Source organism: Citrus sinensis, chromosome 9 (assembly GCF_022201045.2).
Source record: "Citrus sinensis cultivar Valencia sweet orange chromosome 9, DVS_A1.0, whole genome shotgun sequence".
Lineage (NCBI taxonomy): Eukaryota > Viridiplantae > Streptophyta > Magnoliopsida > Sapindales > Rutaceae > Citrus > Citrus sinensis.
Genome location: NC_068564.1, coordinates 8,370,271 through 8,387,038, shown reverse-complemented (window position 1 = coordinate 8,387,038; position 16,768 = coordinate 8,370,271).

Genomic DNA, 16,768 nt, shown 5'->3' with positions numbered 1-16,768 from the left:
CGATTGGAGATCTCAACTTGGCCACTGGTTTGCGGATGATACGGGGTCGCCACTTTGTGTGTGATTGAATACTTTGTCAAAAGAGCTTTGAATGCTTTGTTACAAAAGTGGGCACCACCATCACTGATTATTGCTCGAGGGAATCCAAAGCATGAAACAATGTTGCTCTTCAAAAATGCTATCACCACCTTGTGATCATTGGTTCTACATGGAATTGCTTCTACCCATTTCGATACGTAGTCAACACCAACCAATATGTATTGATGGCCAAAAGAAGGGGGAAAGGGTCCCATGAAGTCGATACCCCATACATTAAAAATCTCAACCACTAAAATTAGATTTAGTGGCATCATGTTCCTCCGTGTAATGCTCCCCATTCGTTGACACCTATCACATGAAGAACAGAAAGTGTAAGCGTCTCGAAATATAGATGGCCAATAGAAACTACATTATAAAACTTTAGTCGCTGTTTTCTTAGCACTGAAATGGCCTCAAGCTTATTCATGGCAGAATAAAAGAATATTCTGAATTTTATTTTCTGGGACACATCGTCTAACAATTTGGTCTGCACAATACTCGAACAAATAAAGTTCATCCCAAAAGAAATTCTTTATCTCTGCAAAGAATTTAGCCTTATCTTGCTTGGTCCAATGCTCTGGAAGTTTACCTGTAACAAGATAATTAACTATATCAGCATACCAAGGTAATACTTCCACACTCATTAATTGTTCATCTGGAAATGACTCATTCAATATTAATGGCTCTGTAATTGTGTCAAAATGGAGACGAGAGAGGTGGTCCGCCACAACATTTTCTGTCCCTTTCTTATCTTTGAATTCCAAGTCAAATTCCTGCAAAAGTAACACCCAACGAATTAGTCTGGCTTTTGCATCTTTCTTTGTAAGAAGATATTTAAGAGCAGCATGATCCGTGAATATAATTATTTTACAACTAATGAGATATGATCGAAATTTCTCTAATGCAAACACTACTGCTAGCATTTCTTTTTTAGTAGTTGAATAGTTCAACTGTGCATCATTCAATGTTATACTAGCATAGTAAATAACGTGGAGAATTCGATCAACTCTTTGTCCTAATACTGCTCCTACTGCATAATCAGATGCATCACACATTAGCTCAAATGGTAAGCTCCAGTTTGGGGCCTGAATGATGGGTGATGATGTCAACAACTGTTTTAATTTTTCAAACGCCATAAGACATGAATCATTAAAGATAAAAGGTACATCCTTAGCAAGTAAATTGCATAAGGGTCTAGAAACTTTGCTAAAATCTTTAATGAAACGTCTATAGAAACCAGCATGCCCAAGGAAAGATCTTACTTCTCTGACTGTTTTAGGTGGAGAAAGATTAGAAATGAGATCCACCTTTGCTTTGTCAACCTCAATACCTTTGCTCGAAATGATGTGACCGAGAACAATACCTTGTTTTACCATAAAATGACATTTCTCCCAATTTAAGACCAAGTTCTTCTCGATACATCTCTGCAGAACTAGTGTTAGATGATGTAAGCATTGATCAAACGAGTCACTAAAGACAGAAAAATCATCTATAAAGACTTCAAGGAATCATTCAACCATATCAGAAAAAATGCTCAACATGCATCGTTGAAATGTAGCAGGTGTATTACATAATCCAAATGACATTCTCCTATATGCAAATGTGCCAAAAGGGCAAGTGAAAGTAGTTTTCTCTTGATCTTTTGGTGCTATGGGTATCTGATTGTATCCTGAGTAGCCATCTAGAAAGCAATAAAATTCATGGCCTGCTAATCTATCAAGCATTTGATCGATAAATGGTAAAAGAAAATGGTCTTTACGTGTGACAGAATTCAACTATCTGTAATCAATGCATACACGCCATCCTGTAGTTACTCTAGTGGGTATCAATTCATTATTGGCATTGGTAACTACAGTAACTCCTGAATTTTTGGGGACAACTTGCACAGGACTGACCCATGAACTATCAGAAATGGGGTAAATGATACCTGCGTCTAATAGCTTAAGGATTTCTGTTCTAACAACTTCTTTCATGTTAGGATTTAACTGACATTGCATCTCCCTAGTAGTTTTAGCATTTTCATCAAGGTGAATGTAATGCATGCAGTCTACTGGATTTATACTTTTTATGTCTGCTATGGTCCATCCTAATGCTCCTTTGTGCTCTTTTAAAACATCCAACAACTTACCGTTTTGTTCGTCATTTAGGGATGATGAGATAATTACCGGCAGAGTACTTTCTTTTCCCAAAAATGCATATTCCAGAGTGTTGGGTAATGATTTGAGCTCAAGTTTCGGTGGTGATTCTGATGATGGGATGAGTTTCTTCTCTGATGGTGCTAGTTGCTCAACTCTTAACTTCCATTTATTAGCATCCATGGATAGTGCTGAGTCAAGCAGGGCGTTGACCTCATCAACCGATCTGTCAATATCAAAATCAAAACCAAAGTGAGTTAAACATGTTTGTAAAGGATCATCACTAAGGTTTGAAACAAAAGTATCATCAACTAATGTTTCAATTAAATCCACATCAATAATTCCATCATCTGCACTGTGAGGTTGTTTGGCAATGTTGAAGATGTTCAGCTCCATAGTCATGTTGCCGAAGGGCAACTGCATATTTCCGGTCCTGCATTGAATGTGAGCATCCGCAGTTGCCAAGAAAGGTCGGCCTAGAATAATGGGGATGTGCTTCCTTGAATCCTGTATTGGTTGAGTGTCAATTACAATGAAATCAACAAGAAAATAGAACTTGTCTACCTGGATAAGCACGTCCTCCACAATACCACAAGGTATTTTCGTGGACCGATCTGCAAGCTGTAACACCACTGGAGTTGGGTGTAATTCTCCCAGTCCAAGTTTCACGAATACAGAGTAAGGTAAAAGATTTACACTAGCTCCTAAATCCAACAAAGCATTCTCAATTGTGTGGTTCCCTATGCTACATGAAATAGTAGGGGAGCCTGGGTCTTTGCATTTTAAAGGAATTTTATGTTGGAGGATAGAACTAACGTTTTCTGTTAAAAATGCCTTCTTTTGAACATGCATGTTTCTCTTTTTAGTACAAAGGTCTTTAAGAAACTTGGCATAAGATGGAACTTATTTAATAGCATCAAGTAAAGGGATGTTAACACTTACCTGTTTGAAGATTTTAAGAATCTCACCTGTGGATTTTCCCTTCTTGCCTTTAGCTAACCTCTGGGGGAATGGAGCTTTGGGAACGTATTCTCGTGGGTTGGTTTCTTCTTTCTCCTCCGGTGATGAGTCGTCAACATTTATAGGTACAATTTGATTTTTTTTTTTCGCCGGCATCTCCACTTTGTTGTCGACTTCTTTTCCTTTTCGTAAGGTCATGACTGCTTTGACCTCTCCATGCTGCTGTGGTGAACTAGTACTTGCTTCATGCACTCCTTTAGGGTTAGGCACTGGTTGACTTGGAAACTTGCCTTTCTCAACAGTCATTGCCAAGGTCTGAACTGAAGAAGCAAGTTGTCCCACCATCTTCTCGAGGCTTGAAACTGATTGAGCTTGTGAGTTGAAGCCTGCTCTCAACTCATTTCGTAGTCCATCAATGGTGCGGTTCTGTTGCTCAATCGTGGAGTGAGTAACATTCCTGAAATTCTAGAATGCATCCTCCCATGGTCTAGGTTGAGAGTGGTTCTGGTTCTGATTGTATGGTCTAAATGGTGGTTGAGAGGCTTGAGGATTTTGTGGAATTGGTGGAGCTGGAGCTGCTGGTCCGTTCTGTTGGAATCCTTGAGACCATGAAAAATTGGGGTGGTCTCTCCATCCAGGGTTATATGTGTTGGAGTATGGGTTGTAATTCGATGGTTTTCTCATTACACCTATAGCATTGGCTTGATCTGAGTATGAGTCATGGTCATGTGGCTCTGTTGATTTAGCAGTCGATAATGATGCTATTTGTCGAGAGAGACCTTCAATTATCGCTTTGACTTCTTTAATTTCTGAACTTGATTCGCCAATGTGAACCTCATTTACTCCCTTAATTCTTCTAGTATTCCTGAGTGATCGACTCCGTTGTTGGAAATTATCCGCTTGTCGCTGGAAGAATTCCCAAATCTCTAATGCACTTTTTGACATTAGCTCTCCTCCACTTGTTGCCATTCGCCATTCTTGCACATTCGGCAATAATCTCTCAAAAACGTATTGGCATTGGTGCCATTTCTCGTACCCATGATGTAGACACTTCAAGAGTAGCCCATTGAATTGCTCCCAAGTTTCGAAAAATTGTTCGTCTTCTCTCTGAGTAAACTCTGAGATTTCCCTGCGAATAGCATTGGTTTTATGCACTGGGAAATATTTATTCAAAAATTTCGTTACCATTTGTTCCCATGATGTGATGCTATTAGCAGGCAAAGTATTTAACCATGAACGAGCTCTATCCTTTAAAGAAAATGGGAATAATCTGAGTTTAACATCATCGTCTGAAAAATTTTCATATTTAAAAGTTTGACAAATGGCATGAAAATCATTCAGATGATTATATGGATCCTCATTTTCTAGGCCATAAAATGTGGGGAGACAATTTAGCACACTAGGTTTTAGTTCAAAGCTCCTAGCAGCTACATTAGGGTATCTTATGCATGATGTGCTCAAATTAGCTAAAGGACTGAAGTAGTCCTTAAATGGCCTCTCCTGTGGTTGCAAATCCATTTTATTTTTAATTTGTTTGTGTGTGCAAAGTGTTTTTTCTAGTTCAAGGTCTATAGGTTCAAGATTAGGTAATAATGACCTACGACCATGCATGCAAAACAAATAAAATGAAAATAAAGATGGGAACAAAACAAATAAAAATAAATAAGAGGGAGAAATTATGATACTAACCTTATTGCGCTATTAAAACCTTTCTATAAAAATACACAAAAACAAATACGTGAAATAAATTAACTAAAAATTAAATTAATAAAATAAAAAAAATACAAAGAAAAATAAATTAAAAATTAAATCACAGAATTTTAAAGAAGAGAAAAAGAAAAGAAATACTAACCTTTAAATGTAGATTCACTTTTTTTTTTTAATTAAAAAAATAGAAGAAAACAAATAAAAGAAATTATTAAAAAAAATTTAATTCTATGAATTAAAATTACTTACCTCCCCGGCAACGGCGCCAAAAACTTGTTGTGCAAATTTTAATGTACTCGCAAGCGCACGAATCTATTGTAGTATAAACTAATGGTGACGAGTGTCGATCCCACGAGGAGGTGGATTTTAATTGTGTAGAATTAATTTTGTAAATGGGTGATTGGATTTGTGGTGGAAATGATTTGGGATATGCTAAAACTTAAATTAAAATGGCGAGAATAAATTCTAAAATTGGAATTGAAATGGCGAGAATAAATTAAAGAGAATTCTATTAAAATGACGTACTTGGGTATCTGGATCCGTATCAACATGCATCATGGGCTAAATAATCCGTATTAACGCCAATTAAATCATGAGGGGGGAATCCACACCTCATGAACCACACTCTAATCAATATGGTGCTAAGGGCTTATCGTGCCAAATAATAATAACCTTATACTAGAGACCCGGTGTAACCAAGGCGGTATCTAGACAAGATTATTATTATTTGTCGACGAGAAGTCAAAACATCCACAAAAACTAGAGGGGAAGAGAAAATAAATTTACCAAATTAAGCCCATGACACATGTTGAGACTTCACCTTCAACCCAAGCTTGAAAGAAAATTAGCCACTCATAATTGAACTAGGGGCAAAATGAAAATTTATTAAAATACGAAGAAAATACAAGATGGAGAAGGAATTATAGAAAATGGATTCCAAAAATGGATTCAGAGATATCAAATTAGGGGGGAGGCCCCCTTTTTATAGATACATGGAGTAAATCATGGCCATCGGATTAAAAACAGTTTGGACGCTCAAGATTGCGCCACGTCATCAGTCAACAGTACGCGGTTTGACCACGCGGATGAACAGTAACACGGTTTGACCCGGATGAACAGTAATGCGGTTTGACCCGGATGAACAGTAACGCAGTTTGGTTGAAAATAATCCTGTGTGATGCATGTACCGTACGTGAGATTTTTCATCCACTGATATGCTGCCACGTCACCATCAACAATACATAAGAATTTTAGCTCAACAGGATCGTGACACCTCATCAGTCAATGCCACATCATCGGTCAATGCCATGTCATCGTCCGTCTATGTGAACAGTAACGTGAACAGTACCGCACATGTGAACAATGCCATTTTTCCTTTTATGCTCCTCCTAAGGTTTTCGACCGTCCTGAGTTCAAAAGTGATGTCCGTTTTGCCATCTGATCTCTCGTTTATTGTGAAATGACTATGATGCCCCTAAAATACTTAAAATACTTAATTAAAATAAAACACATGGAATTAAATCAAAAGAAGGTTAAATTCATAAAAGTAAAAGTGTTAGTAAAACTTGTAGTGTAAAATGATGATTTTCTCCTTTATAAATATACATTTTCTAACACTCAACAAGTGATATATATAAAGAAAGGTAAAAATGATAAGAAGTGAGAAAGATGTATGTAGTAATATAAAAAGTGAAAGATAAAATGTGAGTGATGAAAGAGTATGATAGAATAAAAATAGATGTAAATAATTTGAGATAGATGGAAAATAGTAGTGAGAAAGAAAAGAAAAGAAAAATAATAATATATGAAGCATACTAACTCCAAAATCATTTAAGGATGAGCAGAGTGAAAATAATACTTTCAGACATCAATATTGCAAATATCCCTCCCCCGCACCAAGAACTTACATTGTCCCCAATGTAAGATAATCAAAGCTCACGTAAAAATTAAAGCGTAAGGATAAAAGATTAAAGGCAAAAACTTCCCTGAATTGTGAGCTTTGATCCACATAACGTCTATGGGCTTGGCGGAAATGGTGGGATAAATCCCACACTCTCAAAGTGTGCGGCCAAATTCTGCTCCATCTTGTTAAGCTTGTGCTCCATTTTCTCTAATTAAATGCTTAAATGTGGTGCAGATGTAGAAGGAATAGTTGGTGGGGCAGCAGTTTCGTCGTCAAACTCGTCGTCAGAGGTAGCACCACTTCTAGCATAAAGCTTCTTTGGAAGTTGAATGGGTCCTGGTTCAGTAAACTGAAATCTCCCCTCCTTGAATTCGACCACACCTGTTCTTTCAAGCACAGACATATCCAAAAATTCCTTTTTGCAAGCAGGATGCAAATCATTATTGTCAGGATCAAGCACACATAAGTTTATAGCTAACAGAGTAATGTATGGACCAAGAAATAAAGTCCTATACCGTTTAAGCACACTTTGAAATTGATCTGCTAACCAAAAACCTAAATTAGGCCTCACATCATTTAACATGCACCAAATAAAATAAAACTCAGTTTTAGAGAAAACTCTCGAGTGATCTTTCTTTCTTAAAAAATTATATGCTAAGAACCGATGCACACATTTCAAAATAGGATCACGTAAGAAAGAACTCTTTGATTTACTCGAGTCATAGGCATTGTGATCAACAGATAAATTACGCCAAAGATCATAAGGCTCAAAATTTTCGCTAAAGTCACAAGTTGTTCCTAAATATGCATCACTAGAAGAATAATCATCATCAATGAAAAATCTGTGATAGATTGTGAAAAATTTCGTCCCATTAACCTAAAATTTATAACATCTGGAGTATGGAAAGTAAAATCATTCGGTATATTAAATTGAAAAGTAGCATAGAACTCCCTAATCAACTCAACATAACCTAAACAATCAACATCAACAAACTTCCACAAACCAATCTTATCTATCAAAGAATCAAAATTATCCTTAACATTTAATTTTTCAAGAGTCGGGTAATGAATATACTTAGCTGGAAGTATTTTTCGCTTGGAAATATCTTTGTACCTCTCTTTCTTTTGTTGAGTCGTGAATGTGAGGCACCCTCCGAGATTGGATTCCGCAAGTGGCAAAACACTCATGCCTCTTCCATGTTTCGATCTTTGTCTCACGGCTTGGCATGAATTTGAAACTGTGTTCCATGGAACTGTAGTGGGAGCGGCAATCTTGGATTTCTTTGCGACAGGTTTCTTTTTAGACGTTGATGACTTGGAAGTTGATGTTTTCCTCTTCGGCATTGTTACAGTAATTTCACTCACGGGTTTCGATTCACGCGGCTGGAATGCAGGGCGTGGGCTAGTTGCTTGCGCAGATTGCTGGTTGCTTGTGCGGGCTGCTGCTCGCGAGATGCTTGCGCGCGCGCGGTGGTGCTTGATGGTCGCGTGATGGTTGCGGATGAAACTGCGCGCAGGCTACTTGCACGCGGGATACTGCGCGGCTGATTACAGCACGAAGCTGTGCGTGGGATGCTGGTGCTTGCATTGGTGACTCTGGTACTGCTAGACGCGGGATGAAGTTGGTTGCGCGCGCGGGATGCTGAGATGCGTGCTGACGTTGCGCGGATGGTGCTCGATGTTGGTGCTGAGTGCGTGCGTGGCTGGTTGCCGCGGGAGATACTTGCTAGTTCACGCGGGCTGGTTTGCTACTGGTGTGCTGCAAGCGGCTGGAGAAGAAAACAAATTCTGGTGAATTAGGGATTTTGTGAACAGTGAAATTTTTTTTCTTTCTCATTTTTTATTATTATTTTTTCAAATAAAAAAAATAAAAGAAAGAGAAGAAAAAAAACTCTTTTTTCATTTTTGTTTTTTTTAAAATAATAAATAAAATAATATTTTTTTTAGTGATGAATCACTTGAGATACTAAAAATTTCAAAAGTACTTTTTTAATAAGCACGTGGGCACGCCTTAAAACTATTTTACTTTAAAATCACAGAAGTACTTATTAGTTAAAACGTGGGCACGCCTTACCAAAAATTTTCTTCTGGCCAAAATAAGCAAAAACATTATTTAAACAATCTGAATCAAAATTAAAAACAAAAGATATAACAAAAATCAAAATAAATAAATCCTTTGGGTTGCCTCCCAAAAATCGCCTTTGTTTTATGTCTTTGGATAGACACATTCATGCATCAATCTCCATAAATGGGACTCTCGAGAGCCACATCCTCCACAATATTCACCGAAAACCTTCATAAAAAGGTTTTAAGCGTTGATCATTAACCTTAAAAACTTTATCAGAGGTCGGACTCCGAATCTCAACTGCACCATGAGGAAAAACATTAGTAACAATAAAAGGTCCAACCCAACAAGAACGTAATTTACCCGAAAAAAGTTTAAGCTTAGAATGAAAAAGAAGAACTTTTTGACCAACAGATAACTCCTTTCTCAAAATCATTCTGTCATGAAATGTCTTCGTCTTTTCCTTGTAAAAAACTTCTTGCACTATAGGGTTAATAACATCCACAAAAAATGCCGAATGTTCCTCATTAGGATATTTCATGGCATCATTCATACTGAATTCTATAACCTCTCCATCAAACTCCATAGTGAGAGTCCCTTTATATACATCCATTTTAGTCCTAGTAGTCTTAAGAAAAGGTCTTCCTAGCAAAATTAGGACAGAATTAGAGGAGTTATCCTCTTCCATATCAAGTACATAAAAATCAGCAGGAAAAACCAACTCATTAACTTGTACTAAGACATCTTCTAATACCCTGTCAGGATATGCATTAGACCTATCAGCTAGTTGAATTATCACGCCAGTTTCTTTTAATGAACCAACATTTAAAGATGAATAAATGGAACGAGGCATGACATTAATAGAAGCTCCTAGATCTAACATAGCCTTTTCAACTCTAACACTACCAATTTTACAAAGGATAGTAAACATACCTGGATCCTTGCACTTAGAAGGTAGTTTCTTTTGGAGAACTGCTGAAACATTCTCCCCCATGTGAACTTTTTCATCTCCTCTTAATTTTTTCTTGGAGGTGCACAGTTCCTTAAGGACTTTAGCATATCGAGGTATTTGTTTTATAGCATCTAATAAAGGAATATTTACCCTAACCTTGCGAAATGTCTCAAGGATGTCTTTCTCTTGTTCCTCCTTCTTGGATTTTGTAAACCGGCTTGGAAAAGGATGAGGTATCACAATAAGTAGGGGTTTCGCTCTAGTGGGGTGCACATCTTGAGATTTAGGCATCAATTCATTCTTCTCAAGCTCATCTTCTACATGTTTTGTCATTTTCTTACTAGGCTCTTGCAACTCCTTTCCACTTCTAAGGATGACAACACTAACATTTTACTTTGTATTCACCTCAGATTGTGAAGGCAATCTCCCTAATACTTGAAACTCCAGACGGCTCATTGTAGTCGCCAATTGACTCATTTGGCTCTCCAAATTCTGAATGCTTGTTGTAGTTGCCTGCTGAAATTATTGAGTGTTAGTCGCAAGTGATTTAACAATTTCATCAAGAGATATACCTGACTTGGAGTTTGACTGTGGAGGTGCTAATTGTCTTGGTGGATACTGTTGTGGGAATCCTGACGGCCTAACTCCATAGCTAAAGTTGGGATGATCCTTCCATCCCGGATTGTATGCTTGTGCATAAGGATCATACCTCCTCTGAGGCATGCCTGGAAATCCTCCAACTACATTGGCTTGTTCAACGGGTTCTTCTTGAAGTGTAGGACACATATTAGTTGAATGACTCATATTGTAATAAATGCCACAAGTCTTCACTTGTTGCACATTATCTACAACAAACTTTTCCACAAGAGAAGTAAGTTTATCTAAACGTTGTTCAACAGAAGAAATATTTACCTCATTCACCGTTCTTGAAGTGGCATCTTGCCTATTGCCAAATTGTTGTGCATTGGCAACCATATTTGAGATCAACTCCCTTGCTTGAGTAGGGGTCTTGTTCACCAACACACCTCCACTAGCAGCATCTATCATACTCCTATCCATTAATGATAGTCCTTCGTAAAAATATTGAATAAGAAGTTTATCAGAAATCTGATGCTGGGGACAACTGGCACACAATTGTTTGAATCGCTCCCAATACTCATACAAAGTCTCCCCGGGAAGTTGTCTGATCCCACAAATATCTTTTCTGATATTGGCAGCTCTTGAAGCAGGAAAGTACTTCTCGAGGATCTGCTTCTTCAAACCATTCCACGTTGTAATCGATCCACGAGGCAAGTAGTACAACCAGTCTTTAGCTAGTCCATTTAAAGAGAAAGGAAAAGCACGCAGCTTAATCTGCTTTTCAGTCACGCCTTGTGGCCTCATACTTGAACACACAACATGAAACTCCTTAAGATGTTTATGAGGATCTTCACCTGTAAAACCATGAAACTTGGGTAACAAATGAATAAGACTAGACTTTAATTCAAAATTTACCTCCAAGTCTACATATTGAATACAGAGTGGTTGCTGACTCAAGTCTAGTTCAGCTAACTCTCTAAGAGTTCTTTCTACAGGTGCAGCTCTATCCATCACTTGTTCTTCTGAATCACTAGATGATTCAACTAAATCAAGCACCGTATATGTTTCAGAAAGCAAAGGCGACGAGGATCGTTTCTTAGCTCGCTTCGTCTGCTGTCTCAGCTGGCGAGCTGTGTTCTCAATTTCAGGATCAAACGAAAGTGTACCTGTACGAGAAGAAAGAACCATACACCAAGTAAAACGTAAAGAAGATTAAATAAACGACACCAATCCCCGGCAATGGCGCCAAAATTTGATGGTTGTCGAAGCCAATAAAAATAAATACCTACTCTAAATAAATTGTGTATAGTGATTAAGTAGGGTAATGTCCACAGAGATCGGTAATTATTTAAATCCTCTTAAAATGTAAAATGAAAAATGGGAGATTTGTTGACAATAATAAAAATTAAATTAAAATAACAAGAGTGCAAATTAAAATTGTAATTCAAATTGGAGAAAGCTCTGGTTGAAGGAATTAACTCAGCTTGATTCGACTACTGATCATTTATTCAAATATAAATTATTACTACTTATGAATAGACCGGTTATAGCTACTGAGACACTCTAATAGCCAATCTCTCCTTAACTAGTCGATAACCAATGTACGACCGTTGATTATTTCCGTAATCAATAGACAACCTTAGATACGATCATATGATTTAATCAATTGACAGCTTGAAAAATCAGAGAGACCCAAATCCTAATCAACAAACGCATACGATAGTTCATTTAAATTATATTGTTTATTCTCATAACACAACTCTCTGTTATGTTATTTATCACAAACATTAAAATCTTCATACGATGAATCTTTAATTGACAATAGATTAAGTTGATAATTAAATAGTGGTCAGTTATCTAATTAACAAACATAATCATGAAAATAATTCAGAGAACAAACAAATACCCAAAAAGCAATAAAACAATTAAAGCATAAGAAAGATCTCACAGTAGTGATGAATCAAAGCTTCATTAACCTTCAACCAGAATAATAGGTTTAGTTCTTCATAGAGAGAAGAGAAAAATTTAGATCTAGGGTTTCTTTCTTTTCTCCAAAATCTCCCCCTCTTCACAATAGATTTCTCCCTTAAATACTCTCTCTCTCTTCTCCTCTAGAGTTCTTTTTAAAATAAAATACTAATATCTGAAATATTAAATTTGTAATTACAAAAATAACCAAAAATACAAAACACGTTAAACTAAAAACTGCATGTCCGTAGTTGACAGCAGGCGCCCACACTTTATCAACAAAGTTCTTCTGGCGCTCATAATTTCTCCAAGAGAACAATCATCCTTAAACATCATCTTGTCGCTCAATTTTAGCACCAATCAATAGAATTGCACCTACAAAAATAAAACACAAGTAAATCACTATTATTAAGTGCAAAACATCGATATTAAGGGAAGTAAACAATGCAAAACTAGTGCATAAATTGCACTCTAACACTAGTCAAGTTATTTTATGTTAAAAATAAAGCTTTTCTTTCATTATGTTTTTCAATTTGTGTGGTATTTTCTAATGTCTTCCATGTCCTTGTCAAATTATGTGACTTCGTTGTGTATGCTTGTGAGGACACAACACCTTTCAAGTTTGTGGGGGTTGTGTTTCTGAGTGCAGATGTGTATGCTTATGTTGTGTGTTGTGTGAAGCTCTGTTATCTAATGTTTGTGTATGGATTTGAAAACCAAATGAAGATAAATTGAGTGTTATTCAATATTTGTGAGAATGCCAAGTAGAGACAGTTATAGATAGAGGTTGAAATTCTGTCCCGACACTTAGACTTTGGTTGAGTTGTATGAGACTGCTAGAGCAGAGCCAAAAGAATATAAAAGATCTTAAGTTTGGGGTGAAAAGCAAGTTTGATTGACTGTGATATCTATGAAATAAACTTTGGTCCAATGGCTCCAGTTGCTGAGTAACCAGATTTGAGTATGTACCCCATATGCAGAGTTGTGTTCAAAGGGAACAAGAGTTATGAGCAATGTTGTAGCATTTTATAAAAAATAAAAAAAAGAGAAAAGTAAGACAATAATACAAGAAAGTCCTCTGTCTAAGGCATTGAGTAGCCAAGTCTGTTCATGAGCCTCATGTTCAGCCTTGAGTAAAAGATATCTCTAGATAAGATTATATTATAGATATTGCTATAGCAACTCTGATCTGTGCATGGTTTGAGTAATTGGGTGTCATCATTACAATTGATTGACATTCACATGAAAAATAAATGTTACAGTGAGGAGATTGAATACTCTCAAGTTTTGAATACTCTCAAGTTTTCAATCTTAAAATCGACACAATTTGAGCATGGGAAATTTATGATACCTCATATATAAATGCAATTTTGTTACTACTGAATTACATGCAATCTTTTGGTGATGTTATAGCATCTCTAGAATTCAATCAAAAGTAGCACACACACATTGTGGACAGAAGGAAGCTTAAGTCTAGAACTGATTTACTATGGTCACTTTACATGATTGGGATTGTGATATGAAGGTGGAAGAATCCTTGCAAATTTGATAAAAGTGCTAAAGTTGTGTTGCATGATTGTTTGCATGAAGTGTTAGTATGTTGTCATTACTTGAGGACAAGTAAAGGATTAAGTTTGGAGGTGTAATAACTCTATGAAATGAGAGTTATTACATCAATTCTAGACTTAAATCAAGATCACTCATAGAGCAAATAAGGTGTTTTTATTACATTTTGGTTATATTTTGCATAAACATTCATTTTAGTTGAGTCTTAATAAGTTTTACTTGAATCAAAATAATTTGTGCTCAAAACAGGTGCATAATTATAGGTTTTCAGAAATCCTTAATTCATGAAGGGATGCTAAGACATTAGACTAGTAAGAGGAGGAAAGAAGATGGTCGTAAAAGAAGTAAAGCACAATCGGGAACAATGCAGTGTTGTAGCTGTTGTTAGAGCAACCAGTGCTGTAGCAATCTGCGAGCACTAAGGGAGAAAACTTAAGCGCAGGTCAGCTACAGAATTACAATCTGCATGTTTCCTAATTTAACTCATGCACGCCCACTAACTTTTATTTACCCTAGTTTGCAGTATAAAAGGGGGCGCGCACTACAAAAAACAGCGGCAAGGGAATTATCATCGAGACATTAGAGAAAAAAAGGAGAATAAGATCAGAATTGAAGAGAGTGGTGTCAGCAGATTGAGGAATCCTGCAGAGTTATATGGATTTGCTTTTTACCATTCTCAACTTATACTTTTCTTCTTTATTTGACTGTTCTGATGTATTCCGTGAACAATATATTAATGTTTGTTTTTCTCATTCAAAATATGAACTAGATTTGCTTGTAGTTGAGTGACAAACAATCTAATGGGTACTTGACTGTTCTTATGTGTTGTTATGTCATTGCTGTAGCATTTTACTCTAGTAGTTATTATTAATATAATTGTTATTTCGGTTGACCATCCATTTAATAGTTCAAGTTAAGATAGAGCAGCAAAAGGGCATGTCTTAGCGGATATTATTAGAGTATTACTTAATCTTAATTTTAGTTTCCTGGATTAAGTTATCTTGAATCTCATAAGGGCTATACTTGAAGTTAAGATTTGTGACACACTAGACATAGGTGCTCACTTTGTAGGGTGGAGAGACTAAAGGGTCATAAGGCCATATCATAAGTAGATTAGCAACTAGTCATTGCTAATATATTTAAGGGTATGAGAGTTTCAATACGCGACAGTTGAGGATGCAGATTAATTCTGCCCAGTGCTGCAGCATTTGTCGTAACAACTGGTGTTAACTTGATGAAAAATAGTCAGCCCATAAGGAGAGTTTGATCATTCAACTACCATAGTCTCAATTAAATCTTAGACATATTTAATTTAGTTTATTTCATTACGGTATTGTTTTACTTTATTCTCTCACAATCATCAATTACGATAGAATCCACTTTACGTTTGATAACTTCAGACTTAAGTTAGTTTGCACTATTGTGATTGCTATAGCATTTCAAGTGACATCAATCCCTGTGGAGACGATCTTGAATATTCATCACTTTATTACTTGTTGTGTATACTTGTACATTGGCATTAATAGTATTTGATTATAAAATTTACCAACACTGTGCATACTAAGCCTTAGGATAAAATGCATTAGTATATGCATAATTTGCATTAAACACACTTTTGTCATCCTGCTCCTGCTCTAATCTAGTTTCATGAGTGAGTAACAGTGCATAAGCATCATCAAATTCCATCCGTGAACCAGTTATAAATGCAACAATATCACGATATCCTGGTCCTAATCCATTAAGAATAGTTAACATAAGATCCTTCTTTGTAATTGGACTACCAGCACTGGCAAGTTTATCAGCTATTGCCTTCATTTTGATACAATAATCTTCAACACTAAGAGCTTCCTTTTTAAGAGTATTCAGTTCATATATGAGCTGAAGAACTTGAGCCTTAGATTGAACTCTAAATATCTTTTCCAAAGTTCTCTATATATCAAATGAACTCTCACAATTGATAACAAGACTTAAAATACCTTCACTTATTGATGACAGTAGCCAACCAAGAAGAGTATGATCCTGTGATCTCCAAATATGATAGCTTCAGTTAACAGAAGATACTCATCAGGTGCTGATCTAGTTCCTATGACAAAATCCTCTAAACGATTGCCTCTAATTGAAGCTAGAACTTGAGAACGCTAGAGTAAGTAATTTGATCGATTTAGCTTAATAGGATTAGTAAAAGAAAAATTGATTTGAGTAAATTGATTTGTGTTGTTTGTTGTTTGATTATGAAAGCTTGACTGCTGATTACTAGAGCTAGCTCTGTATGGCTCTGATACCATGTTTGAAAGATTGAAATTTCAATGATCAATCTATTTGGTTACCAAGAAAATGTGTTTTGATTGCTAAGAAAAGTGTAAAGAGGCTTCTGGAATTTCATATTTTTATTTCTCTCTCTAATTACAGAATGATTACAAAATGCACTTATTTATATTCAATTCGTTTTCAGCTAACAGAAGAGAAACACAAACTAAAACAGAAACTTAGTGTGCTTAACTAACTTCTACTGAGCTGGCATTACATTCTTCAACTAATTCTGCTGACTGTATTCTACTCACATGTGTGCAACATGCTTCCATTCATTATGTGCTTCCTTAGCACTCATGAATATAACAAAACCACATTTTAAGTCTTTAAAATTGAAGCATAGGCTAAAAATTGCAAGAAATATATTGAACATAACGGATTTGATAAGAGTAGTCGACCCGGTGATTCTTAGAGGCAGACCATGTGGTAAAAAAAGATGGAATAGTGGAAGCATCTATAGAGCTTGCTATTAACTGTCTCTGAATCAGCAGAGAGTAGGCCAACAATGGTTCATGTGGCGAATTGACTTAGAAAAATGTATCAAT